Below are 27225 nucleotides of genomic sequence, written 5' to 3' on the forward strand. Positions count from 1 at the left end.
TGTGGTCAAGATGGGTACTGGTGCAGTTTCCTGGTCCTCCAAGCTACAGGGAGTGGTCGCTTTGTCCACCACTGAAGCAGAGTATATTGCTGCAGTCCAAGCAGGCAAGGAGATCAAATGGATGCGAAATCTGTTGCAGGAAATTGGCCTCCCTCTCCCAGATGCTTCTACCCTTCGCGTTGACAACCAATCTGCGATTTCTGTGGCCAAGAACCCAGAACATCATGGGAGGATGAAGCAACTTGATCTCTGCTACTACTGGCTAAGAGATGCAGTTCAGCAGAACCTGATTTCGCCTATTTTTGTCCCTACAGTCGACCAGGCTGCAGATCTTCTCACCAAACCGCTACATCGCACCAAGGTCATTGGTTTCTGCAAGATGCTAGGACTTGGCGCATCAGGGGGGAGCAGTTGAGTGCAGAGGTGCACATTCAGGGGGGAGTGTTCATATTAGGTGCCTGTGCACCTCAGACCGCATTTTCCCTTTATTTTATCTCTGTCTAACCCTACAGACATGTAGTGGACACTTAGCTTCGCTCTAAGTGTCCTTGGTTTGCTTTTATTTATTATTTACATTTGTTTATCATTTTTGCGCACTTACTGCTGTGTGCCCAGTGAAATTTTCTTCAGTCTCTTACACTGGGCACCAGGTACAGTCCTGTATTGCTTTACACAATTATAGTCTCTTACACTGGGCACCAGTGGCCTCAGTTTGTGGTTATCTCAACAGACTCTGGTGATGAAGAAGACTCTGATGATGAGTTGGCCATGTCTGCAGCCCTGCCAGATGAACCTCTTACATTTGCAGAAGCCATGAGTCGCCCTGATGCGGAAAAATGGCGCAAAGCAGCCCTGGAGGAGTTGGCAGCTCACCAGACAAATGGCACTTGGAAACTTGTCCCTAGACCCCCTGGATGCAAAGTCATTGGCTCCAAGTGGGTATTCAAGGTCAAGAGGAATGCTGATGGCTCCATAGATCGCTACAAGGCCAGACTGGTCGCAAAAGGCTATAATCAGCGCCCTGGCTTTGATTATCTCGAGGTTTTTGCTCCTACAGTGCGCCTTGCCTCTGTCAGAGTGGTTCTAGCTCTTGCAGCGCTCCAGGACCTCCATCTACGCTCTGTGGACATCTCCCATGCCTACCTGAATGGGGAAATGGACTGTGAAGTCTATATGGCACAACCTGAAGGATTTGTGGAAGGAAACTCAAAATCTCATGTCTGCCTACTCCAGAAAGCCATCTATGGCAGCAAACAAGGTGGCAATCGCTGGAACAAGAAAATGCGCTCTGTATTGGAGTCCCTGCACTTCAAACAAACCTATTCTGATGCCAGCATCTATATCTACTCCAAGGATGGTGTCTCCATCATCTTGCCTGTTTTTGTGGATGATATGACTCTTGCTTCGTCTTCTGAAGCTGCCATAGACTCCTTCATCTCCCAACTCAGCCAGCACTTCAAACTGCGAGATCTAGGACCTACCACCCAACTCCTGGGCATCAAAATTGACAGAGATCGCCCCAATCGCTCCATCTCGCTCTCCCAGCGCCAATACTGCCTGGATTTACTGGAAAGGTTTGGCATGGCTGACTGCAAGCCACTATCTACACCCATGGAGCCAAATCTTCGCCTCTCTCGCTCCCAGTCTCCCCAGGATGCCTCAGAAATCGAAAAAATGCGCCAAGTACCCTATCTCTCTGCTGTAGGTGCTCTGATGTACCTTGCCACCACTACCCGCCCAGACATTGCCTATACTGTTGGAGTTCTGGCCAGATTCAACTCCAATCCTGGCTGGGCTCATTGGCAGGCTGTGAAGCACCTAATGCGCTATATCAAGGGTACTCTGGACTATTCCCTGACCTATTCTCCTGATCCTTCAACCTCTGAGCCCTTCACCACCTTCTCTGATGCAGATCATGGTGGCTGCAAGGATACTGGTCGCTCTACAGGTGGATATGTTGTCAAGATGGGTACTGGAGCAATCTCCTGGTGTTCCAAGCTTCAAAATGTCGTTGCTCTATCTACCACTGAGGCAGAATACATAGCAGCTGTCCAGGCAGGCAAGGAGATCAAGTGGCTTCGAAATTTACTCTCTGAAATCGCTTCTCCACTGTCTTCTCCCTCTGTGCTGCACATGGACAACCAATCTGCCATCTCTGTGGCCAAGAATCCTGAACACCATGGCAGAATGAAGCATCTTGATCTCTGCTTCTACTGGCTTAGAGATGCAGTCCAGGACAACCTCATTGCACCCACTTTTGTCCCCACTGATGCCCAGGCTGCTGACCTGATGACCAAACCACTGTCCAAGGCCAAGGTGATGAACTTCTGTCAGATGCTAGGACTAGGTGCATCAAGTGGGAGTTCTTAATGTGCAGAGGTGCACAATCAGGGGGGAGTGTTGTTGTTAGTGCCTGTGCACCTCAGACTAATTCCCAGGTTCCCCACCTTCCATGTTAATGATGTGTGCACTTATTTTCTTCAGTTGTTCTTTGTTTGTTCAGTGTTCGCATTTTTACTGTGCACAGAGTATCTTGTTCTTTAGTTACTGACTCTGTGCACATAGGTGTGTAAAACTACATAGACAACAATTCAGTTACTGACTCTGTGCACATAGTGCTGAGCATTGGGATATCTTAACAAAATCCAGGCAGTATTGGCGCTGGGAGAGCGAAATGGAGCGATTGGGACGATCTCTGTCAATTTTGATGCCCAGGAGTTGGGTAGTAGGTCCTAGGTCTCGCAGTTTGAAGTGCTGACTGAGTTGGGAGATGAAGGAGTCTATGGCAGCTTCAGAAGACGAAGCAAGAGTCATATCATCCACAAAAACAGGTAAGATGATGGAGACACCATCCTTGGAGTAGATATAGATGCTGGCATCAGAATAGGTTTGTTTGAAGTGCAGGGACTCCAATACAGAGCGCATTTTCTTGTTCCAGCGATTGCCACCTTGTTTGCTGCCATAGATGGCTTTCTGGAGTAGGCAGACATGAGATTTTGAGTTTCCTTCCACAAATCCTTCAGGTTGTGCCATATAGACTTCACAGTCCATTTCCCCATTCAGGTAGGCATGGGAGATGTCCACAGAGCGCAGATGGAGGTCCTGGAGAGCTGCAAGAGCTAGAACCACTCTGACAGAGGCAAGGCGCACTGTAGGAGCAAAGACTTCGAGATAATCAAAGCCAGGGCGCTGATTGTAGCCTTTTGCGACCAATCTGGCCTTGTAGCGATCTATGGAGCCATCAGCATTCCTCTTGACCTTGAATACCCACTTGGAGCCAATGACTTTGCATCCAGGGGGTCTAGGGACAAGTTTCCAAGTGCCATTTGTCTGGTGAGCTGCCAACTCCTCCAGGGCCGCTTTGCGCCATTTTTCCACATCAGGGCGACTCATGGCTTCTGCAAATGTAAGAGGTTCATCTGGCAGGGCTGCAGACATGGCCAACTCATCATCAGAGTCTTCTTCATCACCAGAGTCCTCCAATTGAGCAGGGGAGAGCTTCCACCACTCTCTGGGCTTCTGTCTTCGCCTTCTGGGCAGTCTGGCACCTATGCCAACAGGACTAGGCGCTCTTGGGGGTGGTGCAGGCAATGGAGTGTGAGGAGGTGGCGCATCTTGAGCTGGTTGAGCAGGGAGAGGCTGGATAGGCACTGGATCAGCTGCTGGAGCCTCCAGAGGCTCTATCTCCCCCCCATGATCCAGGGAATCTCCAGAGTCGCTTTCTCAGTCAGAATCTGGGTGAGGGTGGTAGTAAGATGGTTTGGAAGCTGGAGGTGCAGGTGGAGGTTGATTGGGTGGGTTTGAAGCGTCCAGAGAAGGTAAGGAAGGGCGCTTGGACAGGGGGAAGTACCTTTCATCAAAGTCAGCCCTTTCTGAGATTATGGTGCGCTTGGAGGTGGGATTGTAGAATTTCCAGCCCTTGTACCCTTCTGGATAGCCAATAAAGACACATTTCTCTGTGTGGGACTCCAGAGGGCGCCTCTTGTCTTTCTGGACATGTACATAGGCAGTACAGCCCCACACTCAAAGATGGGAGACATCTGGCTTCCTTCCATGCCATAGCTCATATGGGGTCGCATTTTGGAGGGATTCAGTGGGGCACCTGTTCCAGACATGGACCAGGGCAGCTAGGCACTCACCCCAGAATGCCTTGGAGAGCCCAGACTCGTCCAGCATTGCAGTGATGCGTTCAGATAGCACCCTATTTGCTCTCTCTGCAACTCCATTCTGCTGGGGGCGATTCCTGACAGTGTGCTGGCGCAAAATGCCGCATTTTGATGTGAAATCTTCAAAGGCCTTGCTCATATACTCCCCTCCTTTGTCATCGCGCAAAATCTTGATTTTTCGCTCAGATTGGTTCTCTGCAAATGCCTTGAACCTCTGGAAGGCATCAAAGACTTCAGATTTGGCCTTGAGAGGCAGGACAAAGCGAAAACGCGAGTAGTCATCGATGAAAGTGACCCAATATCGATATCCTGAGAAGGAGAGATGGCCTACATCATGCACATCGCTGTGGACGAGTTCCAGAGGCCTGGTTGCACGCCAAGTCGAGCTAGGAAAGGGATTTGCATGCATCTTGCCAGCCAGGCATGGTTCACAGATGGGATCAGGGGAGGACTTGGAGTCTAGGGTCATGCCAGTGACCAAATTTCGCTCTAGAAGCGATTTAACACCAGCCACATGGTGGTGGGCAAGCCTTCTGTGCCAGAGGTCCAGGTTTAGAGGGCAGGTGGTTGCAGCAGAGGCATATTCAGTGATGGGGAGTGTCTCCCCCTCCAGGAAAGCGCTATTGTTGTCCATAATTCTTGCAATGAAGAGGACAGGCCCAGGGGGGCGTCTAAAGGATATCTGCGAAGAATTGATGCTGGCAGAGAAGCCCCTGTTGCGACAGAGATATAAGACAGAGAGCAGGTTGTTGCGCAGGTCAGGGACATGCAGGACATTGGTGATCTCCACAGGGCGACGCTTCTGGCCTCTGACTACAGGCACAAACACCACAGACCCAACTCCAGCAGAGTATACCAATTTGTTGTCTGCCAGTCTCACAGGGACACATTTGGGGGTGTAATTGCGCAGCCAGTGGCGATGAGGGGTCATGTGTGCAGTGGCGCCAGTATCTGCATTCCAGTGGACATCTGCATCGAGTTGGAGAGGGTAGAGAGGTGAGGAGGGATCTGTGGAGCGAAAACTTGCATTTCCAGCAAACTCAGCAACTGGGGGCAGGTTTTGGCTGTGTATACATCGCCTATGCATAGTCATGGGCTGTTGGAGTGAATTGGAAGGCATGGGGGCTTGATTTGTAGCACTGGGAGGCTCCTGGAGATGGATAGTAGCCAGGGTTGACCAAATGAGGTCTGGGTGATCCTCAACAGGTTCAATGAGGGTTCTGAAGCGACCAGAGATGGCTAGATACAGTGCTCCAGCTGCTTGGTTCGCTCTGAGGTCCCATTGGAGGCACAGATCGCTTTCAGAGACAGGAGGGCACTTTTCAGTACCACTGACAATGGTCCACAGTCCTTTAGAGCGCAGGAAGGCCTTCATTTCGCTGTTCCAGGCAGCATAGTTGGAGGCAGTGAGCTGGGTAATGGAGAGGGCAGCAGTGGTGATGTCTTCACTCATGTTGGCAAGACACAGACTCAATGGGTGAGTTCTGGGGCTACTGGCGACAAATATAGGGCTAGAGAGCGAGGGATAGGTCCAGGAAGTATGGAAAATTGCGCAGAGGTGGATGACGTGGCAAATGACGTGTCCAGAGAGTCCTAAGGCGCGGGGCTCATAACCTGTTAAGATATCCCAATACTCAGCACTCTATGTGCACAGAGTCAGTAACTAAATTGTTGTCTATGTAGTTTTACACACCTATGTGCACAGAGTCAGTAACTAAAGAACAAGATACTCTGTGCACAGTAAAAATGCGAACACTGAACAAACAAAGAACAACTGAAGAAAATAAGTGCACACATCATTAATATGGAAGGTGGGGAACCTTGGAATTAGTCTGAGGTGCACAGGCACTAATAGCAACAAAATCAGGTTCTGCTGAACTGCATCTCTTAGCCAGTAGTAGCAGAGGTCAAGTTGCTTCATCCTCCCATGATGTTCTGGGTTCTTGGCCACAGAAATCGCAGATTGGTTGTCAATGCGAAGGGTAGAAGAATCTGGGAGAGGGAGGCCAATTTCCTGCAACAGATTTCGCATCCATTTGATCTCCTTGCCTGCTTGGACTGCAGCAATATACTCTGCTTCAGTGGTGGACAAAGCGACCACTCCCTGTAGCTTGGAGGACCAGGAAACTGCACCAGTACCCATCTTGACCACATATCCACCAGTGGAGCGACCAGAATCCTTGCAACCACCATGATCAGCATCAGAAAAGGTTGTAAATAGCTCAGAGGTCAAAGGATCAGGAGCATAGGTGATGGAATAGTCCAGAGTGCCCTTCAGGTAGCGCATCAGGTGTTTTACAGCTTGCCAGTGAGCCCAGCCAGGGTTAGAGTTGAATCTGGCTAGTACTCCGACAGTATAGGCTATATCTGGTCGAGTTGTGGTGGCCAAGTACATCAGAGCACCCACAGCAGATAGGTAGGGCACCTGGCGCATTTGTTCGACTTCCTGAGGGTTCTGAGGCGATTGCTGGCGAGATAGACGAAGATTGGGTTCCATAGGTGTGGAAATGGGCTTACAGTCTGCCATTCCAAATCTGGTCAAGACATCCAGGCAGTATTGTCGCTGGGAGATGGATATGGAGCGATTGGGGCGATCTCTGTCGATTTTGATCCCCAGGAGTTGAGTTGTAGGTCCCAGATCGCGAATTTTGAAGTGCTGGCTCAGTTGTGAGACAAAGGAGTCGATGGCAGTCTCAGATTTCGAAGCTAGAGTCATATCATCCACAAAGACAGGCAGAATGATGGTTACTCCATCCTTGGAGTAGATATAGATGCTAGCATCAGAATAAGTCTGTCTGAAGCCAAGGGACTCGAGCACAGAGCGCATCTTCTTGTTCCAGCGATTTCCGCCCTGTTTGCTGCCATAGATCGCTTTCTGCAGCAGACACACCTGAGATTTTGGGTCTCCCTCCACAAATCCTTCTGGTTGGGTCATGTAGACCTCACAGTCCATCTCCCCATTGAGATAGGCATGAGAGACATCCACAGAGCGAAGGTGAAGGTCCTGGAGAGCTGCAAGAGCCAGGATGACTCTAATCGATGAAAGGCGAGCTGTTGGAGCGAAAACCTCGAGATAATCGAATCCAGGGCGCTGGTTATACCCTTTGGCAACCAATCTCGCTTTGTAGCGATCTATAGAGCCATCTGCATTCCTCTTCACCTTGAATACCCATTTGGAGCCTATCACCTTGCTCCCAGCAGGTCTGGGGACGAGTTTCCAAGTCCCATTGCTCTGGTGAGCAGCCAACTCCTCCAGGGCTGCCTCTCTCCACTTATCTGCATCAGGGCGACGCATAGCCTCTGCAAATGTGAGTGGCTCATCAGGGATGGATGCAGACATGGCCAGTTCATCATCACTGTCATCTGGGTCATCCACATCCTCTAATTGCGCAGGAGAGAGTTTCCACCAGTCCCTGGGCTTCTGTCTGCGCCTAGCAGGCAGTCTGGCACCAATTCCAATGGGACTGGCAGGTCTAGGAGGTGGTGGAGGCGAGGGAGTGTGAGGAGGAGGAGGTATGACTTCTGGAATTGCGACAGGAGGCTGTATGGGGTCTGGATTAGCTGCCACAGGCTCAATCTCTCCCCCCTGATCCAGATCATCATCAGTTTCGCTGTCAGTGTCCAGATCTGTGCTTGGATGGTAGTATTGCGCTGTAGAGGGTGGAATGGAGGGTATAGGAGCTACTGGCGCATTTTGGGTAGGTTTGGAAGCAAGAGGCGCAGGTAGGGAAGGTGAGCAAGGGCGAGTGGACAGAGGGAAGTACCTTTCGTCGAAATCAGCCCTTTCTGAGATGATTGTGCGCTTTGTGGTGGGATTGTAGAATTTCCAGCCTTTGTAGCCTTCAGGGTACCCTATAAAGACACATTTCTCCATGTGGGACTCCAGGGGTCGCCTCTTGTCCTTCTGGATGTGCACATAGGCAGTACACCCCCAAACTCGAAGGTGGGAGACATCTGGCTTTCTCCCATGCCACAGTTCAAAGGGAGTCGCATTTTGGACCGCTTCAGTAGGGCATCTGTTCCAAACATGGACCAAGGAGGCTAGGCACTCTCCCCAGAAGGCCTTAGGAAGGCCAGACTCATCTAGCATTGCAGTGAGTCGCTCAGAGAGCAGTCTATTGGCTCGCTCTGCCACTCCATTTTGCTGTGGTCGATTTCTGACTGTGTGCTGGCGCAGAATTCCGCATTTGGTGGTGAAATCGATGAAGGCATTGCTCATATACTCCCCTCCCTTGTCATCCCGCAATATCTTGATTTTTCTTTCGCTCTGGTTCTCAGCAAAGGCCTTGAAGGTCTTGAAGGCCTCAAAGACCTCAGATTTCGCTTTCAGAGGCAAAACAAAGCGAAAGCGAGTGAAATCATCGATGAAGGTGACCCAATACTTGTAGCCAGTGAAGGAGGGGTGGCCTACATAGTGCACATCGCTGTGGACAAGTTCTAGGGGCCGAGAAGCACGCCAGGAAGAGCTGGGAAATGGATTTGCATGCATCTTGCCAGCCAGGCAAGGTTCACAGATAGGATCAGGCACTGTGTTCGAGTCTAGTGTCATCCCAGTGACTAGATTTCGCTCCAGGAGGGACTTCACACCAGCCAGGTGGTGATGGGCGAGTCTCCTGTGCCATAGGTCGAAATCCAGGGGCAAAGTGGTTGCTGCAGAGGCATATTCACTGAGGGGAACAGTCTCACCCTCCAGGAATGCGGAGTTGTTGTCCAAAATTCTTGCAATGAAGAGGGTAGGGCCAGGGCGCTGCCTGAAGGACATCTGCGAAGAATCGATGCTGACAGTGAAGCCCTTGTTGCGACAGAGATATATCACAGATAGTAGATTATTTCGCAGGTCAGGGACATGTAGGACATTGGTAAATTCGACAGGACGACGCTTCTGACCCCCCACCACAGGCTCAAACACTACTGACCCCACCCCAGCTGAGTAGACAATTTTGTTGTCTGCTAGGCGCACAGGAACGCGTTTTTGGCTGTAATTTCGCAGCCAGTGTCGATGAGGCGTCATATGAGAAGTGGCACCTGTATCTGCGTTCCAATGCACATCAGCATCAAGCTGGAGGGGGCAGAGAGGAGAGGAGGGGTCAAGGGAACGAAAACTTGCATTTCCAGCGAATTCTACCGCTTGGGATGCGCTCTGGTTCGATGAGGAGGCTGTTGGTGCTGTCCCAGTTGCTGGGGAGGAAGCAGACGAGGTAGAGGCTTGATTTGCGGTATTGGCACCCTTCCTGTCCTTCTTATTCTTCCTAGAGCGATAATAAGCCTTTGATCTTTCCAGGTTTGGACACTTGTGGACACAGTGGCCTGAATAATCGCAGAACTCGCAAGGCGACGAAGGTGAGCACTTGCAAATTGCGGAGGAGCTCACTAGTGCGGTCGCCGATGTCCCTGCATCAGGGCGGCGCTTGCGCTGCGATTCTTCAGCCAGAAATGCTTCTTTGAGTTTGTCCTTGTCCAGAGATTGGAAGAGAAGTAGAGAAGAAGCAAAATGCGAGTAATCTTCGCCTAGAGAGCGCACCATAGCCATACAGACAAGTTCATTGTCCATATCCTTGATGGAGTATGGAGTAGTAGAGTCCTTGGGGCGCAATTCTTGAATTCTGGACATGGAATCTTCGATTCTAGCGATTAAGGAAGACAGGGACTCATCTGGGGCCTTCCTGATCGAAAAGAAGTCATCCCAAGCATTAAAACGAGCTCCAGGGCGCTGCTGGAGGTGAATGGAGGCTAGAGTCGACCAGATTTGGACAGGGTCATCCTGTACAGCATCTACATGGGTCCTCTGTTCGCTAGAAAGCACTAGGTAAAGCTCCCCAGCTGCCCTGTCCGCTCTAAGGTCCCATTTGGCCTGAGCTTCGACTTTGGAGTCATCAGGGCGCTTTTCCAGACCACTAACAATGGTCCAGAGCCCTTTTGTGCGCAGGAAAGCCTTCATTTCGCCTTTCCAGGTCGAGTAGTTGGAGGCAGTGAGTTTAGCGACAGAGGGCGACGAGTTGGCATGGTCCTCAGCCATGGTGGCGAATTTTGAGTCGAGAGGAGAAGGGTAGGGTGGATGGGGTGAGTCTGGAAGCTGGGAGCTCGAAGATTGAGCTGTAGCGAGTGAGTGTGTGGTTCTTTTGGGTCGAGGTTTTGCGCAGAGGTGGATTACGTGGCGACCAACGAGTGCTGAGAATCCTAGAGCGCGGGGCTCATAACCTGTTGAGATAACCACAAACTGAGGCCACTGGTGCCCAGTGTAAGAGACTTTTATTGAGTAAAGTAATACAGGACTGTACCTGGTGCCCAGTGTAAGAGACTGAAGAAAATTTCACTGGGCACAAAGCAGTAAGTGCGCAAAAATGATAAACAAATGTAAATAATAAATAAAAGCAAACCAAGGACACTTAGAGTGAAGCTAAGTGTCCACTACATGTCTGTAGGGTTAGACAGAGATAAAATAAAGGGAAAATGCGGTCTGAGGTGCACAGGCACCTAATATGAACATTTATTTATTATTTACATTTGTTTATCATTTTTGCGCACTTACTGCTGTGTGCCCAGTGAAATTTTCTTCAGTCTCTTACACTGGGCACCAGGTACAGTCCTGTATTGCTTTACACAATTATAGTCTCTTACACTGGGCACCAGTGGCCTCAGTTTGTGGTTATCTCAACAGGTTATGAGCCCCGCGCTCTAGGATTCTCAGCACTCGTTGGTCGCCACGTAATCCACCTCTGCGCAAAACCTCGACCCAAAAGAACCACACACTCACTCGCTACAGCTCAATCTTCGAGCTCCCAGCTTCCAGACTCACCCCATCCATGTTCATATTAGGTGCCTGTGCACCTCAGACCGCATTTTCCCTTTATTTTATCTCTGTCTAACCCTACAGACATGTAGTGGACACTTAGCTTCACTCTAAGTGTCCTTGGTTTGCTTTTATTTATTATTTACATTTGTTTATCATTTTTGCGCACTTACTGCTTTGTGCCCAGTGAAATTTTCCTTCAGTCTCTTACACTGGGCACCAGGTACAGTCCTGTATTACTTTACTCAATAACAGTCTCTTACACTGGGCACCAGTGGCCTCAGTTTGTGGATATCTTAACAGGTTATGAGCCCCGCGCTCTAGGATTCTCAGCACTCGTTGGTCGCCACGTAATCCACCTCTGCGCAAAACCTCGACCCAAAAGAACCACACACTCGTGCGCTACAGCTCACTCTTTGAGCTCCCAGCTTCCAGACTCACCCCATCCACCCCATCCTTCTCCTTTCGACTCGAAATTCACCACCATGGCTGAGGACCATGCCAACTCGTCGCCCTCTGTCGCAAAACTCACTGCCTCCAACTACTCGACCTGGAAAGGCGAAATGAAGGCTTTCCTGCGCACAAAAGGGCTCTGGACCATTGTTAGTGGTCTGGAAAAGCGCCCTGATGACTCCAAAGTCGAAGCTCAGGCCAAATGGGACCTTAGAGCGGACAGGGCAGCTGGAGAACTCTACCTGGCGCTTTCTAGTGAGCAGAGGACCCATGTAGATGCTGTGCAGGATGATCCTGTACAGATCTGGAACACCCTGGCCTCCATCCACCTCCAGCAGCGCCCTGGAGCTCGTTTTAATGCCTGGGATGACTTCTTCTCGATCAGGAAGGCCCCAGATGAGTCCCTGACCTCCTTAATCGCTAGAATCGAAGATTCCATGTCCAAAATCCAGGAATTGCGCCCTAGGGATCCCTCTACCCCCTACTCCATCAAGGACTTGGACAATGAACTTGTCTGCATGGCTATGGTTCGCTCTCTAGGCGAAGAATATGCGCATTTTGCGTCCTCCTTACTCCTATTCCACTCTCTGGACAAAGAGAAACTAAAAGAGGCATTCTTGGCTGAAGAATCGCAGCGCAGGCGTCGCCCTGATGTCAGTACATCAGAGACCGCGCTTTTAACCTCCTCTGGCGATTGCAGGTGCCTAGCTTCGTCGGTTTGCTCGTTCTGCGAATATTCAGGGCACTGCATCCACAAATGCCCTAACATTGCGAGATCTAAAGCCTACTATCGCTCTCAGAAGAACAGGAAGGAAAAGAAGACTCCAAAAACCGCAAATCAAGCATCTGCTTCGTCCCCTTCGCCCCAGGCCTCTGGCTCATCGCCCTCTACCTCCTTGCAAAATCAGAGCGCTTCCCAAGCTGTGGAATTCGCAGGAAATGCAAGTCTTCGCTTCCCTGACCCCTCTTCCCTCCTCTGCCCTCTGCAGCTCGATGCTGACATCCTTTGGATCGCAGACTCGGGGGCCACTGCTCATATGACACCCCATCGCCATTGGCTGCGAAATTACAGCCAAAAACGCGTTCCTATCAAGCTGGCAGACAATAAGTTGATCTACTCAGCTGGGGTTGGGTCTGTAGTGTTTGAGCCTGTGGTGGGAGGTAGAAAGCGTCGCCCTGTGGAATTTAGCAATGTCCTGCATGTGCCAGACCTTCGAAATAATCTATTATCTGTCTTATATCTCTGTCGCAACAAGGGCTTTACTGTGACCATCAATTCTTCGCAGATGGCATTTAGGCTGCGCTCCCAACATTCCCTCTTCATTGCACGAATTTCAGACAACAACTCAGCCTTCCTGGAGGGGGAGACTGTTCCCCTCACTGAGTATGCCTCTGCAGCAAGCACTCTGCCTCTGGATTTCGACCTATGGCACAGGAGACTTGCTCACCACAACCTGATTGGTGTCAAATCACTGCTGGAGCGAAATCTGGTCACTGGGATGACCCTAGACTCCAAATCCTCCCCTGACCCCATCTGTGAACCATGCCTGGCTGGAAAGATGCATGCAAACCCCTTCCCCACTGCTTCCTGGCGCGCTTCTAGGCCTCTGGAACTCGTCCACAGCGATGTACACCATGTAGGGCATGCCTCCTTCTCAGGCTACAAGTATTGGGTCACATTCATCGATGATTTCACTCGCTATCGCTTTGTTTTGCCTCTGAAAGCGAAATCTGAGGTCTTTGAGGCCTTCAAGACCTTCAAGGCCTTTGCTGAGAACCAGAGCGAAAGAAAAATCAAGATTTTGCGGGATGACAAGGGAGGGGAGTATATGAGCAACTCCTTCATCGATTTCACCACCAAATGCGGAATTCTGCGCCAGCACACAGTCAGAAATCGACCACAGCAAAATGGAGTGGCAGAGCGAGCCAATAGACTGCTCTCTGAGCGACTCACTGCAATGCTAGATGAGTCTGGCCTTCCTAAGGCCTTCTGGGGAGAGTGCCTAGCCTCCTTGGTCCATGTTTGGAACAGATGCCCCACTGAAGCAGTCCAAAATGCGACCCCCTATGAACTATGGCATGGGAGAAAGCCAGATGTCTCCCACCTTCGAGTTTGGGGGTGTACTGCCTATGTGCATATCCAGAAGGACAAGAGGCGCCCTCTGGAGTCCCACATGGAGAAATGTGTGTTTATAGGGTACCCTGAAGGCTACAAAGGCTGGAAATTCTACAATCCCACCACAAAGCGCACAATCATCTCAGAAAGGGCTGATTTTGATGAGAGGTACTTCCCTCTGTCCACTCACCCTTCCTCACCTTCCCTACCTGCGCCTCTGACTTCCAAACCTACCCAAAATGCGCCAGTAGCTCCTATACCCTCCATTCCACCCCCTACAGCGCAATACTACCATCCAAGCACAGATCTGGACACAGATAGCGACACTGATGATGATCTGGATCAGGGGGGAGAGATTGAGCCTGTGGCAGCTAATCCAGACCCCATACAGCCTCCTGTCGCAATTCCAGAAGTCATACCTCCTCCTCCTCGCACTCCCTCGCCTCCACCACCTCCTAGACCTGCCAGTCCCATTGGAATTGGTGCCAGACTACCTGCTAGGCGCAGACAGAAGCCCAGAGACTGGTGGAAGCTGTCTCCTGCGCAATTAGAGGATGTGGATGACCCAGATGACAGTGATGATGAACTGGCCATGTCTGCATCCATCCCTGATGTGTTGCAAGTGTAGTACTCCAGCACTCAGCAACGCTAGTCCCTACTAGCACTTGGTGGTTAAACCACACCAAGTAAGCCTAGATACCTTGACCAAATAGCTCAGTGGTTAGAGCACCCGGTCGAAACCTGGGAGGTCCAGGGTTCAATCCCCTGTCTGGTCGCATTTATTGCAACAGGTTATGAGCCCCGGGCGCTTGTGGGAATGTCCTGATAAGTCCTTTCTGCTTAAGGCAATGGATTCCCACAGCTGGGATTTCCCCATTAAGACCTACTTGTGCCTCAGTAAGACCTTTACCGGAGGCAACAATGTGTAAGCCCTACCAATTAAGGCAAAATGGCCCCTGAGCCATCTAAGACCTTTGCAGGAGGCAGCATGTGTAAGACCTACCACTTAAGGCAGTTGCCACTTTAGGCAGTGATTTCCCACGCTTGCGCCTTGTTGCTGTGCACTGGATTAGGGGAGGCTGTTGCAAGTGTAGTACTCCAGCACTCAGCAACGCTAGTCCCTACTAGCACTTGGTGGTTAAACCACACCAAGTAAGCCTAGATACCTTGACCAAATAGCTCAGTGGTTAGAGCACCCGGTCGAAACCTGGGAGGTCCAGGGTTCAATCCCCTGTCTGGTCGCATTTATTGCAACATGATGAGCCACTGACATTTGCAGAGGCAATGCGACGCCCTGATGCAGATAAGTGGAGAGAGGCAGCCCTGGAGGAGTTGGCTGCTCACCAGAGCAATGGGACTTGGAAACTCGTCCCTAGACCTGCTGGGAGCAAGGTGATAGGCTCCAAATGGGTATTTAAGGTCAAAAGGAATGCAGATGGCTCCATAGATCGCTACAAAGCGAGATTGGTTGCTAAAGGGTATAACCAGCGCCCTGGATTCGATTATCTCGAGGTTTTCGCCCCAACAGCTCGCCTTTCATCGATTAGAGTCATCCTGGCTCTTGCAGCTCTCCAGGACCTTCACCTTCGCTCTGTGGATGTCTCTCATGCCTATCTCAATGGGGAGATGGACTGTGAGGTCTACATGACCCAACCAGAAGGATTTGTGGAGGGAGACCCAAAATCCCAGGTGTGTCTGCTCCAGAAAGCGATCTATGGCAGCAAACAGGGTGGAAATCACTGGAACAAGAAGATGCGCTCTGTACTCAAGTCCCTTGGCTTCAGACAGACCTATTCTGATGCTAGTATCTATATCTACTCCAAGGATGGAGTAACCATCATCCTACCTGTGTTTGTGGATGATATGACTCTAGCTTCGAAATCTGAGACTGCCATCGACTCCTTTGTCTCACAACTGAGCCAGCACTTCAAAATTCGCGATCTGGGCCCTACAACTCAACTCCTGGGGATCAAAATCGACAGAGACCGCCCCAATCGCACCATATCCATCTCCCAGCGACAATACTGCCTGGATGTCTTGACCAGATTTGGAATGGCAGACTGTAAGCCCATTTCCACACCTATGGAACCCAATCTTCGCCTATCTCGCCAGCAATCGCCTCAGAACCCTCAGGAAGTCGAACAAATGCGCCAGGTGCCCTATCTATCTGCTGTGGGTGCTCTGATGTACTTGGCCACCACAACTCGACCAGATATAGCCTATACTGTTGGAGTTCTGGCCAGATTCAACTCTAACCCAGGCTGGGCCCACTGGCAAGCTGTAAAACACCTAATGCGCTATCTGAAGGGCACTCTGGACTATTCCTGTTAAGATATCCACAAACTGAGGCCACTGGTGCCCAGTGTAAGAGACTGTTATTGAGTAAAGTAATACAGGACTGTACCTGGTGCCCAGTGTAAGAGACTGAAGGAAAATTTCACTGGGCACAAAGCAGTAAGTGCGCAAAAATGATAAACAAATGTAAATAATAAATAAAAGCAAACCAAGGACACTTAGAGCGAAGCTAAGTGTCCACTACATGTCTGTAGGGTTAGACAGAGATAAAATAAAGGGAAAATGCGGTCTGAGGTGCACAGGCACCTAATATGAACAATTCCATCACCTATGCTCCTGATCCTTCGACCTCTGAGCCATTTACAACCTTCTCTGATGCTGATCATGGTGGTTGCAAGGATTCTGGTCGCTCTACTGGTGGATATGTGGTCAAGATGGGTACTGGTGCAGTATCCTGGTCTTCCAAGCTTCAGGGAGTGGTCGCTTTGTCCACCACTGAAGCAGAGTATATTTCTGCAGTCCAGGCAGGCAAGGAGATCAAATGGATGCGAAATCTGTTGCAGGAAATTGGCCTCCCTCTCCCAGATGCTTCTACCCTTCGCATTGACAACCAATCTGCGATTTCTGTGGCCAAGAACCCAGAACACCATGGGAGGATGAAGCAACTTGACCTCTGCTACTACTGGCTAAGAGATGCAGTTCAGCAGAACCTGATTTCGCCTATTTTTGTCCCTACAGTCGACCAGGCTGCTGACCTTCTCACCAAACCACTACATCGCACCAAGGTCATTGGTTTCTGCAAGATGCTAGGACTTGGCGCATCCGGGGGGAGCAGTTGAGTGCAGAGGTGCACATTCAGGGGGGAGTGTTCATATTAGGTGCCTGTGCACCTCAGACCGCATTTTCCCTTTATGTTATCTCTATCTAACCCTACAGACATGTAGTGGACACTTAGCTTCGCTCTAAGTGTCCTTGGTTTGCTTTTATTTATTATTTACATTTGTTTATCATTTTTGCGCACTTACTGCTTTGTGCCCAGTGAAATTTTCTTCAGTCTCTTACACTGGGCACCAGGTACAGTCCTGTATTACTTTACTCAATAATAGTCTCTTACACTGGGCACCAGTGGCCTCAGTTTGTGGTTATCTCAACACATCCTTTCGCACTTATGGATGCAGTGCCCTTGATAATCACAGAACGAGCAAGGGGATGAATTTGGGCACTTGCAATTTGCGGAGTAGGTGAATAACGCGTGGTCTGATCCCCCTGCATCAGGGCGCCGCTTCCTCTGCGATTCTTCAGCCAGAAAAGCTTCCTTTAGCTTATCCTTGTCCAGGGAGTGGAAGAGCAGTAGTGATGACGCAAAATGGGCATATTCCTCACCCAGAGAGCGCACCATAGCCATACACACAAGCTCATTATCCAGATCCTTGATGGAATAGGGATTAGAGCTGTCCCTAGGGCGAAGTTCTTGGATCCTGGACATAGAATCTTCGATTCTAGCGATGAGGGAGCTCAGGGACTCTTCTGGCTGCTTCCTGATCGAAAAGAAGTCGTCCCAAGCATTAAAACGAGCTCCAGGACGTTGTTGAAGGTGGATGGAAGCTAGGGTGGACCAGATTTGTACAGGATCATCCTGTACAGCGTCTACATGGGTCCTTTGTTCACTAGAAAGCGCCAGATAGAGTTCTCCAGCTGCCTTGTCAGCTCTGAGGTCCCATTTGATCTGAGCTTCGAGTTTAGAGTCATCAGGGCGCTTCTCAGTGCCACTGACAATGGTCCAGAGGCCCTTGGTGCGAAGGAAAGCTTTCATCTCGCCCTTCCAGGTGTTATAGTTGGTGGAGGTGAGTTTTGACACAGTGGTCGATGGGTGGGAGTGTTCTTCGGCCATTAGGTCGAGTTTCGAGCAGACAGAGGGAGCAGGGAATGGATGGGATGAGTCTCGAAGTTTGGGTGCGAGGAAAATGCGGTAGAGGCCGAGGGAGTGGGTGTAGTGGGTCGAAATTTCGCGCAGAGACTGATGATGTGTCGTATGACGTGTGCAGAAAGTCCTAGAGCGCGGGGCTCATAACCTGATAAAATCACCCAGTCTTAAGGCCTTGTGCCCAGTGTAAGAGACTAATATTTAAGTAAATACTACAGGAAACATACCTTGTGCCCAGTGTAAGAGACTGAAGAAAATATCACTGGGCACAGAGCAGTAAGTGCGCAAAAATGATAAACAGATGTAAATAATAAACAAATGTAAACCAAGGACACTTAGAGCGAAGCTAAGTGCCCACTGCAAGTCTGTAGAGTGAGAACAGAACATAATAAAGGACAAACTGCGAAATGAGGTGCACAGGCACCACATATGAACAGTCTGCAGCCCTGCCAGATGAACCTCTTACATTTGCAGAAGCCATGAGTCGCCCTGATGCGGAAAAATGGCGCAAAGCAGCCCTGGAGGAGTTGGCAGCTCACCAGACAAATGGCACTTGGAAACTTGTCCCTAGACCCCCTGGATGCAAAGTCATTGGCTCCAAGTGGGTATTCAAGGTCAAGAGGAATGCTGATGGCTCCATAGATCGCTACAAGGCCAGATTGGTCGCAAAAGGCTACAATCAGCGCCCTGGCTTTGATTATCTCGAGGTCTTTGCTCCTACAGTGCGCCTTGCCTCTGTCAGAGTGGTTCTAGCTCTTGCAGCTCTCCAGGACCTCCATCTGCGCTCTGTGGACATCTCCCATGCCTACCTGAATGGGGAAATGGACTGTGAAGTCTATATGGCACAACCTGAAGGATTTGTGGAAGGAAACTCGAAATCTCATGTCTGCCTGCTCCAGAAAGCCATCTATGGCAGCAAACAAGGTGGCAATCGCTGGAACAAGAAAATGCGCTCTGTATTGGAGTCCCTGCACTTCAAACAAACCTATTCTGATGCCAGCATCTATATCTACTCCAAGGATGGTGTCTCCATCATCTTGCCTGTTTTTGTGGATGATATGACTCTTGCTTCGTCTTCTGAAGCTGCCATAGACTCCTTCATCTCCCAACTCAGCCAGCACTTCAAACTGCAAGATCTAGGACCTACCACCCAACTCCTGGGCATCAAAATTGACAGAGATCGCCCCAATCGCTCCATTTCGCTCTCCCAGCGCCAATACTGCCTGGATTTACTGGAAAGGTTTGGCATGGCTGACTGCAAGCCAATATCTACACCCATGGAGCCAAATCTTCGCCTCTCTCGTTCCCAGTCTCCCCAGGATGCCTCAGAAGTTGAAAAAATGCGCCAAGTACCCTATCTCTCTGCTGTAGGTGCTCTGATGTACCTTGCCACCACTACCCGCCCAGCCATTGCCTATACTGTTGGAGTTCTGGCCAGATTCAACTCCAATCCTGGCTGGGCTCATTGGCAGGCTGTAAAGCACCTAATGCGCTATATCAAGGGTACTCTGGACTATGCTCTGACCTATTCACCTGATCCCTCAACCTCTGAGCCCTTCACCACCTTCTCTGATGCAGATCATGGTGGCTGCAAGGATACTGGTCGCTCTACAGGTGGATATGTTGTCAAAATGGGTACTGGAGCAATCTCCTGGTGTTCCAAGCTTCAAAATGTCGTTGCTCTATCTACCACTGAGGCAGAATACATAGCAGCTGTCCAGGCAGGCAAGGAGATCAAGTGGCTTCGAAATTTACTCTCTGAAATCGCTTCTCCACTCTCTTCTCCCTCTGTGCTGCGCATGGACAACCAATCTGCAATCTCTGTGGCCAAGAATCCTGAACACCATGGCAGAATGAAGCAACTTGATCTCTGCTTCTACTGGCTTAGAGATGCAGTCCAGGACAACCTCATTGTGCCCACTTTTGTCCCCACTGATGCCCAGGCTGCTGATCTGATGACCAAACCACTGTCCAAGGCCAAGGTGATCAACTTCTGTCAGATGCTAGGACTAGGTGCATCAAGTGGGAGTTCTTAATGTGCAGAGGTGCACAATCAGGGGGGAGTGTTGCTATTAGTGCCTGTGCACCTCAGACTAATTGCGAGGTTCCCCACCTTCCATATTAATGATGTGTGCACTTATTGTCTTCAGTTGTTCTTTGTTTGTTCAGTGTTCGCATTTTTACTGTGCACAGAGTATCTTGTTCTTTAGTTACTGACTCTGTGCACATAGGTGTGTAAAACTACATAGACAACAATTTAGTTACTGACTCTGTGCACATAGTGCTGAGTATTCAGATATCTTAACACAGCACACAGTCAGAAATCGACCACAGCAAAATGGAGTGGCAGAGCGAGCCAATAGACTGCTCTCTGAGCGACTCACTGCAATGCTAGATGAGTCTGGCCTTCCTAAGGCCTTCTGGGGAGAGTGCCTAGCCTCCTTGGTCCATGTTTGGAACAGATGCCCTACTGAAGCGGTCCAAAATGCGACTCCCTTTGAACTGTGGCATGGGAGAAAGCCAGATGTCTCCCACCTTCGAGTTTGGGGGTGTACTGCCTATGTACACATCCAGAAGGACAAGAGGCGACCCCTGGAGTCCCACATGGAGAAATGTGTCTTTATAGGGTACCCTGAAGGCTACAAAGGCTGGAAATTCTACAATCCCACCACAAAGCGCACAATCATCTCAGAAAGGGCTGATTTTGATGAGAGGTACTTCCCTCTGTCCACTCGCCCTGTTGAGATAACCACAAACTGAGGCCACTGGTGCCCAGTGTAAGAGACTATAATTGTGTAAAGTAATACAGGACTGTACCTGGTGCCCAGTGTAAGAGACTGAAGAAAATTTCACTGGGCACACAGCAGTAAGTGCGCAAAAATGATAAACAAATGTAAATAATAAATAAAAGCAAACCAAGGACACTTAGAGCGAAGCTAAGTGTCCACTACATGTCTGTAGGGTTAGACAGAGATAAAATAAAGGGAAAATGCGGTCTGAGGTGCACAGGCACCTAATATGAACACCTATAAAGACACATTTCTCCATGTGGGACTCCAGGGGTCGCCTCTTGTCCTTCTGGATATGCACATAGGCAGTACACCCCCAAACTCGAAGGTGGGAGACATCTGGCTTTCTCCCATGCCACAGTTCAAAGGGAGTCGCATTTTGGACCGCTTCAGTAGGGCATCTGTTCCAAACATGGACCAATGAGGCTAGGCACTCTCCCCAGAAGGCCTTAGGAAGGCCAGACTCATCTAGCATTGCAGTGAGTCGCTCAGAGAGCAGTCTATTGGCTCGCTCTGCCACTCCATTTTGCTGTGGTCGATTTCTGACTGTGTGCTGGCGCAGAATTCCGCATTTGGTGGTGAAATCGATGAAGGCATTGCTCATATACTCCCCTCCCTTGTCATCCCGCAAAATCTTGATTTTTCGTTCGCTCTGGTTCTCAGCAAAGGCCTTGAAGGTCTTGAAGGCCTCAAAGACCTCAGATTTCGCTTTCAGAGGCAAAACAAAGCGATAGCGAGTGAAATCATCAATGAATGTGACCCAATACTTGTAGCCAGTGAAGGAGGCATGCCCTACATGGTGTACATCGCTGTGGACGAGTTCCAGAGGCCTAGAAGCATGCCAGGAAGCGGTGGGGAAGGGATTTGCATGCATCTTGCCAGCCAGGCAAGGTTCACAGATAGGATCAGGCACTGTGTTCGAGTCTAGTGTCATCCCAGTGACTAGATTTCGTTCCAGGAGGGACCTCACACCAGCCAGGTGGTGATGGGCGAGTCTCCTGTGCCATAGGTCGAAATCCAGGGGCAAAGTGGTTGCTGCAGAGGCATATTCACTGAGGGGAACAGTCTCACCCTCCAGGAATGCGGAGTTGTTGTCCAAAATTCTTGCAATGAAGAGGGTAGGGCCAGGGCGCTGCCTGAAGGACATCTGCGAAGAATCGATGCTGACAGTGAAGCCCTTGTTGCGACAGAGATATATCACAGATAGTAGATTATTTCGCAGGTCAGGGACATGTAGGACATTGGTAAATTCGACAGGACGACGCTTCTGACCCCCCACCACAGGCTCAAACACTACTGACCCCACCCCAGCTGAGTAGACAATTTTGTTGTCTGCTAGGCGCACAGGAACGCGTTTTTGGCTGTAATTTCGCAGCCAGTGTCGATGAGGCGTCATATGAGAAGTGGCACCTGTATCTGCGTTCCAATGCACATCAGCATCAAGCTGGAGGGGGCAGAGAGGAGAGGAGGGGTCAAGGGAACGAAAACTTGCATTTCCAGCGAATTCTACCGCTTGGGATGCGCTCTGGTTCGATGAGGAGGCTGTTGGTGCTGTCCCAGTTGCTGGGGAGGAAGCAGACAAGGTAGAGGCTTGATTTGCGGTATTGGCACCCTTCCTGTCCTTCTTATTCTTCCTAGAGCGATAATAAGCCTTTGATCTTTCCAGGTTTGGACACTTGTGGACACAGTGGCCTGAATAATCGCAGAACTCGCAAGGCGACGAAGGTGAGCACTTGCAAACTGCGGAGGAGCTCACTAGTGCGGTCGCCGATGTCCCTGCATCAGGGCGGCGCTTGCGCTGCGATTCTTCCGCCAGAAATGCTTCTTTGAGTTTGTCCTTGTCCAGAGATTGGAAGAGAAGGAGAGAAGAAGCAAAATGAGAGTAATCTTCGCCTAGAGAGCGCACCATAGCCATACAGACAAGTTCATTGTCCATATCCTTGATGGAGTATGGAGTAGTAGAGTCCGTGGGGCGCAATTCTTGAATGCTGGACATGGAATCTTCGATTCTAGCGATTAAGGATGACAGGGACTCATCTGGGGCCTTCCTGATCGAAAAGAAGTCATCCCAGGCATTAAAACGAGCTCCAGGGTGCTGCTGGAGGTGGATGGAGGCTAGAGTCGACCAGATTTGGACAGGGTCATCCTGTACAGCGTCTACATGGGTCCTCTGCTCACTAGAAAGCGCCAGATAGAGCTCTCCAGCTGCCCTGTCCGCTCTAAGGTCCCATTTGGCCTGAGCTTCGACTTTGGAGTCATCAGGGCGCTTTTCCAGACCACTAACAATGGTCCAGAGCCCTTTTGTGCGCAGGAAGGCCTTCATTTCACCTTTTCAGGTCGAGTAGTTGGAGGCAGTGAGTTTTGCGACAGCAGGCGACGAGTTGGCATGCTCCTCAGCCATGGTTGCGAATTTCGAGTCAAAAGGAGAAGGATGGGGTGGATGGGGTGAGTCTGGAAGCTGGGAGCTCGAAGAGTGAGCTGTAGCGAGCGTGTGTGTGGTTCGTTTGGGTCGAGGTTTTGCGCAGAGGTGGATTACGTGGCGACCAAAGAGTGCTGAGAATCCTAGAGTGCGGGGCTCATAACCTGTTGAGATAACCACAGACTGAGGCCACTGGTGCCCAGTGTAAGAGACTATTATTGTGTAAAGTAATACAGAACTGTACCTGGTGCCCAGTGTAAGAGACTGAAGAAAATTTCACTGGGCACAGAGCAGTAAGTGCGCAAAAATGATAAACAACTGTAAATAATAAATAAAAGCAAACTAAGGACACTTAGAGCGAAGCTAAGTGTCCACTACATGTCTGTAGGGTTAGACAGATATAAAACAAAGGGCAAATGCGGTCTGAGGTGCACAGGCACCTAATATGAACAGACATGTACATAGGCAGTACAGCCCCATACCCGAAGATGGGAGACATCTGGCTTCCTTCCATGCCATAGCTCATATGGGGTCGCATTTTGGAGAGATTCAGTGGGGCACCTGTTCCAGACATGGACCAGGGCAGCTAGGCACTCACCCCAGAATGCCTTGGAGAGCCCAGACTCGTCCAGCATTGCAGTGATGCACTCAGATAGCACCCTATTTGCTCTCTCTGCAACTCCATTCTGCTGGGGGTGATTCCTGACAGTGTGCTGGCACAAAATGCCGCATGTTGATGTGAAATCTTCAAAGGCCTTGCTCATATACTCCCCTCCTTTGTCATCGCGCAAAATCTTGATTTTTCGCTCAGATTGGTTCTCTGCAAATGCCTTGAACCTCTGGAAGGCATCAAAGACTTCAGATTTGGCCTTGAGAGGCAGGACAAAGCGAAAACGCGAATAGTCATCGATGAAAGTGACCCAATATCGATATCCTGAGAAGGAGAGATGGCCTACATCATGCACATCGCTGTGGACAAGTTCCAGAGGCCTGGTTGCACGCCAAGTCGAGCTAGGAAAGGGATTTGCATGCATCTTGCCAGCCAGACATGGTTCACAGATGGGATCAGGGGAGGACTTTGAGTCTAGGGTCATGCCAGTGACCAAATTTCGCTCTAGATGCAATTTAACACCAGCCACATGGTGGTGGGCAAGCCTTCTGTGCCAGAGGTCAAGGTCTAAAGGGCAGGTGGTTGCAGCAGAGGCATATTCAGTGATGGGGAGTGTCTCCCCCTCCAGGAAAGCGCTGTTGTTGTCCATAATTCTTGCAATGAAGAGGACAGGCCCAGGGGGGCGTCTAAAGGATATCTGCGAAGAATTGATGCTGGCAGAGAAGCCCCTGTTGTGACAGAGATATAAGACAGAGAGCAGGTTGTTGCGCAGGTCAGGGACATGCAGGACATTGGTAATCTCCACAGGGCGACGCTTCTGGCCTCTGACTACAGGCACAAACACCACAGACCCAACTCCAGCAGAGTATACCAATTTGTTGTCTGCCAGTCTCACAGGGACACATTTGGGGGTGTAATTGCGCAGCCAGTGGCGATGAGGGGTCATGTGTGCAGTGGCGCCAGTATCTGCATTCCAGTGGACATCTGCATCGAGTTGGAGAGGGTAGAGAGGTGAGGAGGGATCTGTGGAGCAAAAACTTGCATTTCCAGCAAACTCAGCAACTGGGGGCAGGTTTTGGCTGTGTATACATTGCCTATGCATAGTCATGGGCTGTTGGAGCGAATTGGAAGGTATGGGGGCTTGATTTGTAGCACTGGGAGGCTCCTGGAGATGGATAGTAGCCAGGGTTGACCAAATGAGGTCTGGGTGATCCTCAACAGGTTCAATGAGGGTTCTGAAGCAACCAGAGATGGCTAGATACAGTGCTCCAGCTGCTTGGTTCGCTCTGAGGTCCCATTGGAGGCACAGATCGCTTTCAGAGACAGGAGGGCGCTTTTCAGTACCACTGACAATGGTCCACAGTCCTTTAGAGCGCAGGAAGGCCTTCATTTCGCTGTTCCAGGCAGCATAGTTGGAGGCAGTCAGCTGGGTAATGGAGAGGGCAGCAGTGGTGATGTCTTCACTCATGTTGGCAAGACACAGACGCAATGGGTGAGTTCTGGGGCTTCTGGCGACAAATATAGGGCTAGAGAGTGAGGGATAGGTCCAGGAAGTATGGAAAATTGCACAGAGGTGGATGACGTGGCAAATGACGTGTCCAGAGAGTCCTAAGGCGCGGGGCTCATAACCTGTTGCAATAAATGCGACCAGACAGGGGATTGAACCCTGGACCTCCCAGGTTTCGACCGGGTGCTCTAACCACTGAGCTATTTGGTCAAGGTATCTAGGCTTACTTGGTGTGGTTTAACCACCAAGTGCTAGTAGGGACTAGCATTGCTGAGTGCTGGAGTACTACACCTGCAACAGGATGTTACAGTGGTGCCTCTGCACCTCTGTTCGCATTTTCATTTATTCTACTGTTATATGCTACACTAATATAGTCTAACTTCGCATTCCTACACTATACTGTTAAGATATCCACAAACTGAGGCCACTGGTGCCCAGTGTAAGAGACTGTTTATTGAGTAAAGTAATACAGGACTGTACCTGGTGTTCATATGTGGTGCCTGTGCACCTCATTTCGCAGTTTGTCCTTTATTATGTTCTGTTCTCACTCTACAGACTTGCAGTGGGCACTTAGCTTCGCTCTAAGTGTCCTTGGTTTACATTTGTTTATTATTTACATCTGTTTATCATTTTTGCGCACTTACTGCTCTGTGCCCAGTGATATTTTCTTCAGTCTCTTACACTGGGCACAAGGTATGTTTCCTGTAGTATTTACTTAAATATTAGTCTCTTACACTGGGCACAAGGCCTTAAGACTGGGTGATTTTATCAGGTTATGAGCCCCGCGCTCTAGGACTTTCTGCACACGTCATACGACACATCATCAGTCTCTGCGCGAAATTTCGACCCACTACACCCACTCCCTCGGCCTCTACCGCATTTTCCTCGCACCCAAACTTCGAGACTCATCCCATCCATTCCCTGCTCCCCCTGTCTGCTCGAAACTCGCCCTAATGGCCAAAGAACACTCCCACCCATCGACCACTGTGTCAAAACTCACCTCCACCAACTATAACACCTGGAAGGGCGAGATGAAAGCTTTCCTTCGCACCAAGGGCCTCTGGACCATTGTCAGTGGCACTGAGAAGCGCCCTGATGACTCTAAACTCGAAGCTCAGATCAAATGGGACCTCAGAGCTGACAAGGCAGCTGGAGAACTCTATCTGGCGCTTTCTAGTGAACAAAGGACCCATGTAGACGCTGTACAGGATGATTCTGTACAAATCTGGTCCACCCTAGCTTCCATCCACCTTCAACAACGTCCTGGAGCTCGTTTTAATGCTTGGGACGACTTCTTTTCGATCAGGAAGCAGCCAGAAGAGTCCCTGAGCTCCCTCATCGCTAGAATCGAAGATTCTATGTCCAGGATCCAAGAACTTCGCCCTAGGGACAGCTCTAATCCCTATTCCATCAAGGATCTGGATAATGAGCTTGTGTGTATGGCTATGGTGCGCTCTCTGGGTGAGGAATATGCCCATTTTGCGTCATCACTACTGCTCTTCCACTCCCTGGACAAGGATAAGCTAAAGGAAGCTTTTCTGGCTGAAGAATCGCAGAGGAAGCGGCGCCCTGATGCAGGGGGATCAGACCACGCGTTATTCACCTACTCCGCAAATTGCAAGTGCCCAAATTCATCCCCTTGCTCGTTCTGTGATTATCAAGGGCACTGCATCCATAAGTGCGAAAGGATGGACAGATCTAAGGCTTTCTACCGCTCTAGGAAGAATAAGAAGGACAAGAAACCTGCCAACACCGCAAATCAAGCATCCTCACCTTCTGCTTCTTCCCAGGCAACTGGGACAGCGCCAACAACTCCCTCACTGAACCAGAGCGCGTCCCAAGCGGTAGAATTCGCCGGAAATGCAAGTCTTCGCTTCCCTGACCCCTCCTCCCTTCTCTGCCCTCTGCAACTCGATGCTGACATCCATTGGATCGCAGACTCGGGCGCCACTGCTCATATGACGCCCCATCGCCATTGGCTGCGAAATTACAGCCCAAAATGTGTTCCTATCAAGCTAGCAGACAATAAAATCGTCTATTCAGCTGGGATTGGGTCTGTGCTATTTGAGCCTGTGGTGGGAGGTCAAAAGTGTCGTGCTGTCGAGTTTAGCAATGTTCTGCATGTCCCTGCTCTTCGCAATAATCTATTATCTGTT

General features: G+C 50.1%; 3 non-coding genes across 3 annotated transcripts; 2 read left to right on the plus strand and 1 right to left on the minus strand.

Annotated features, from left to right (window-relative positions):
* Window positions 1-14228: 14228 nt before the first annotated feature.
* F5J12DRAFT_t129 lies at window positions 14229-14301 on the plus strand. The gene has a single exon. It is a non-coding gene; the product is annotated as a tRNA-Phe (tRNA).
* Window positions 14302-14694: 393 nt separating this feature from the next.
* F5J12DRAFT_t130 lies at window positions 14695-14767 on the plus strand. The gene has a single exon. It is a non-coding gene; the product is annotated as a tRNA-Phe (tRNA).
* Window positions 14768-25206: 10439 nt separating this feature from the next.
* F5J12DRAFT_t132 lies at window positions 25207-25279 on the minus strand. Its single transcript has one exon. It is a non-coding gene; the product is annotated as a tRNA-Phe (tRNA).
* Window positions 25280-27225: the final 1946 nt, after the last annotated feature.

The sequence above is a fragment of the Pisolithus orientalis genome (assembly GCF_024613125.1).
Source record: "Pisolithus orientalis strain OTSU chromosome Unknown F5J12scaffold_18, whole genome shotgun sequence".
Classification (NCBI taxonomy): Eukaryota; Fungi; Basidiomycota; class Agaricomycetes; order Boletales; family Pisolithaceae; genus Pisolithus; species Pisolithus orientalis.